Source organism: Pan paniscus, chromosome 5, assembly GCF_029289425.2.
Source record: "Pan paniscus chromosome 5, NHGRI_mPanPan1-v2.0_pri, whole genome shotgun sequence".
Lineage (NCBI taxonomy): Eukaryota > Metazoa > Chordata > Mammalia > Primates > Hominidae > Pan > Pan paniscus.
The window spans coordinates 126,900,009-126,904,579 of record NC_073254.2 but is presented as its reverse complement, the minus strand read 5'-3'; the positions used below and the strand labels follow the sequence as shown (position 1 = coordinate 126,904,579).

Genomic DNA, 4,571 nt, shown 5'->3' with positions numbered 1-4,571 from the left:
AAAGTTTCTAAAAATTTATCTTTCAGCAATTTCTCATTTTATTGGTTAAATGGCAAAGAAGCCAGAACATGTGACAATTCAGTAGTATTTATTGTTCATAGAAACAAATGTTCTGTTTTAACAGATTTATCAGCTACCTGGAAGAAGTATCTAGTAACAGGGAAAGAAAACTCCGCAGGAGTTTCAGAAACCCTTCCTCCTTTAGCAACCATCATACTAAACATCATGCCACCAAAGTACATTTATTTAGCTTATGACAGAAATTGTGGGGGCAGATGATAAAAACAGTTAAGAATTGTTGACATCTGTCAATAAGGGGTCTTCTTCAGGACTCTATAATAACCTGACTGCACTGGGTCGTTCTACGGTTTTGGGTAATAATGGAATGGACCCCAGGATGTAGCTGGGAGCTTCCATCTGGGATCCTTGAAGTCAGCTACAAGCCCATGTTGAGGTCGCCAGCAGCTGAGGCAGAGACAGAGAGAAAGAGAGAGAAAAAGAGACAGAGAGAAAGAGAGAGAGAGAAAAAGAAAGAGACAGAGAGAGAAAGAGAAAGAAGAGAGAGAGAGAAAGAGAAAAAAGAGAGAGAGAGAGAGATTTTGGAAGGGATATATTATTTTATATACAAATACAAAAGTGTTGATGTAGTTGTAAGAAATATCAGAATTTTTTGAACTCTTCTACATTTATTTATGGTTTTATTTTATTTTTATTTTGAATGACGTGGGTAGGGGATAGGAGGCAGCAATTTGCCCTTTAGATGAATCCTCATGGCTTTGCCCCACAATCTCATTATTGCTGATTTTATAGGGGCCACTCATTACAATGTAATAGGGGCTATTTCCTTCTATTTTACTGTGCCTAATAGAGAGCGGTTCAAAAAGGCATGAGACTAAGCCAGCAACAAAATGCAATTCCTGAGACCTATATTTGGCAATAGTGAAAAGTCAACAAATGGGTAAAACCTACCCAACGAGTCTGTCCTGTTTCCACAGGGTAAGCAGGGCAAACGTGAGACTGTATAGTTTACAACAAGATTGCAGGCTTCTCTTCTGGAATCACCACATCTTGGGTCTCCATTACCTTGAGTACTTTCTTGGTCTTTCTGAGCCTTCCCTGCTTATGTGCACACGTGATTGTTGTTAATGCTGCAACGCTGCCTCTTCTGGTAGTCTGGGATGTGTCAGATAACACCACCGATTTCTTTAATACAGTCCAGAGATGAGCCAATTTGGAAAATAATGAGCTAAATTGTAAGATGTAGTCATATCCCTTCTTAATTCTCTTAGATTTGATTTATTAATCCTTTTTGCATGCAGTATTTATGGGCTGATGAGGACCAGCTGGGCCAGCAGCTTCTCAGCCACAGGTTTCTCAGGCCCTGTGAATGAAGAAAATGGGCAACTGAGTAGTACTACACCCACCCTTGTGCTTGGAGCTCTCTCTGAGAGTTTAAAATCTGCTTACAGTTTCCATATTCTTACATGATGTTTGTTGGGACTCAGAAAATGATATCTTAAAGGCCTCAGAAGTAAAAGTTTTTCTCTGACCTTTTCCTGACCTCCTGTTTCTGGCTCCTCATTTTCCCCTAAGGCCAGCCATGGAAGGTAGAATTCCTCTTCCCCAAGGGGGGTCATAGAAACCAGAAGTCCTTTTCCCCCCAAACCAGCCATAAGACCAAAAAATATTACTCTAATTCCGCCCCCCACCTTTTTGTATAAAAACTGGCCATAAAGAAATTATTTTGGCCAGGTGCAGTGGCTCACGCCTATAATCCCAGCACTTTGGGAGGCCAAGGCGGGAGAATGGCTTGAAGTCAGGAGTTCAAGTCCAGCCTGGGTAACATAGTGACATTCTGTTCTTAAAAAAAAAACAAATAAAAATTAGCAGGAGACTGAGGCAGGATGATTGTCTGAGCCCAGGCATTCGAGATTGCCGTGAGCTATGTGCTTGTGCCATTGCACTCCAGCCTGGGCAACACAGCAAGATCCTGTCTCAAAAAAAAAAAAAAAAAAAAAAAAAGAAAGAGAAAGAAATGATCTGACCTACCTTGTTTGACTGTAGGTTATAAAAACTCTATTCCAGAGAGGGTCCTGCCCATACCCAGAAGGCAGGAATCCTGCACAGAGGCCAAGAACAACCTGAAAAGAGGTTTTGCTGGGTTTCCCCACTGAGTCTATTACCATTAGCTCATATCCTTTTTGCCCAATCATATTTCTACACATCTGTCCATGCTTTGTGGAACCTAAGCATAAAAGCAAACAGTTTCCCCTGTGTCTCTGGGTTTTCATTCTGAAGGCTCCCATGTCACATAAAACCATGATAAATAATTCTGTGCCTTTTCTCTGATTAATCTGATTTTTGTCAGTGATTTTCAGGGAAGTCTTCCCCTTTGCCCCTATGTGTTTCATTCTAGGCTTTGCAGAAGTTGGAGAACTTCTATTTCCTGGGCCCAGTGCCATAGCTGTTAGTAATCGATTCTCTTTAGAACTGGAATTGTCAGGTTGTTTCAGGACTCTGGTTTGCTTGATTTCCTTCCTAGGACACTTGAGAGTTTTGATACAGAGGCTTCCTTTTCTCCAGTTTTCAGAAATAGAGAAGACCTTTCCAAGGAAACAGGGAGGAAAAAGGATAGAGAAGTCATTTAATTTAGAAGGATAAAATAGATCTTTCATCCATCAAAACACAGAATTACAACAAATGTAGTTTAATGATCTCAGTTGGCTTTATTGCTGTAAACCAAAAATAAAATTCTAAGTCCCCCAACCATTTGAATGGACCCCTCCTCTCAGCCAAAGTTAACCTGTAAAATTTATTCCAAAGTTAACCTGTAAAACTTATTCCAAAGTTAACCTGTAAAACTAGTTTAGGCCATGATGGGAAGGGGGAGTTGGATATGCCTCATTACCATTAACATCAACACAGACCTTGAGACTGATAGAACAGGCTCTTTAAGTCTGATAAGAAATATTTACAATCTATTCTTTCTGAAGCCTGCTACCTGGAAGCTTCAACTGCATAAAACCTTGGTTTCCACAACCCCTTATCATAACCCAGATATTCCTTTTTAAATAAAATCCCAGATTTTTTTTTTTGAGACTGAGTTTCATTCTTGTCACCTGGCTGGAGTGCAATGATGTGAACTTGGCTCACTGCAACCTCCACCTCCTGGGTTCAAGAGATTCTCCTGCCTCAGACTCTGGAGTAGCTGGGATTACAGACATCCACCAACACACACGGCTAATTTTTGTACCTTCAGAAGAGATGGGGTTTCACCATGTTGGCTAGGCTGGTCTCGAACTCCTGACCTCAGGTGATCCGTCCACCTTGGCATCCCAAAGTGCTGGGATTACAGGTGTGAGCTACTGCACCCTTCTTAAATTCCAGATCTGTAAGTAGTAACTGAATGAACTGCCAATCAGAAAATCTTTGAATCTGCGTATGACCTGGGACTCCCCACTTCCAGTTGTCACGCCTTTCTGGACTGAACCAATGTACATCTTACGTGTATTGATTGATGTCTTATGTCTCCTTGCAAATGTATAAAATCAAGCTGCAGACCGACCACCGTGGCCACATGTCATCAGGACCTCGTGAGGTGTGTCATAGGCATGTCCTTAACCTTGGCAAAATAAACTACTAAATTAATTGAGACTTGTCTCAGATACTTTTTGATTTACATCATGATTCTAGAATCGAGGAATACTTCATCCTACAAAACAGAGTAAGTGTTCCAATGAGCTGAACAGTGGGGGTTGGCTTTATAGACAGAAAAGGCTGAAGAAAGCAGATTGGTCATTTCAAAGTTACTTTCCTTGTAAGGCAGAGACAAGAAAACAAAACAACAATAGAAGGATAACGGATTAGTTAGCATCAGGTTACTTTTGTCTACCCTTTGTGTGTAAAGATTAAAGCAGAGGGAACTTATCATCATTATCATGCCAATTAAAGATTGAAACTGGCCTGTTTTGAAAAATGACTGTTATCCCTCTCTCCTGATTTCTTGAAGGTCAGATAACAACTTAGTTTAGCAACTTGGAAACGCTGCATGAGTGACTCCATTTTGATTTTTACTCTGGTCTGTTGGGGCCTAGCACAGGAGGTTAGCCCAAAACAGTAGCCTTCTCCTTTCATAGTTCATAAGTGTGATGACTGGATGTTCGTGCTTGTGTGTGCGATGTGCCTCCCTCTAAACCTTTCTGACAGGAAAAAGGAAAAAAAAAAAAAAAAGAAAAGAAAAAACTGATAAAGAAGAAAGGAAAATAAAACAATAGCCTCCTGTAATTTTATTTAACAAATAGAAAGACAGGCCATGGAATGGGATAAAATATTTGCATAACACAGATCTGATAAAGGACTGGTATCCAAAATGGGCAAAAGACCTAAAAAGACGCCTCGCCAAGGAAAATATAGGCATACCTTATTTTATTGCACTTCACTTTATTGTGCTTCACAGATACTGCATTTTTTCTTTTTTTCCAAATTTAAGGTTTGTGGCAACCCTGCATTGAGCAAGTCTATTGGGCCTCGATTTTCCAACAGCATGTGCTCACTTCATGTCTTTGTGTCTC

The 4,571-nt window shown here is 40.3% G+C and overlaps 1 pseudogene; it reads left to right on the top strand.

Annotated features, from left to right (window-relative positions):
- Positions 1–4,124: 4,124 nt before the first annotated feature.
- Positions 4,125–4,205, top strand: LOC112440296 (small nucleolar RNA U13; annotated as a pseudogene).
- Positions 4,206–4,571: the final 366 nt, after the last annotated feature.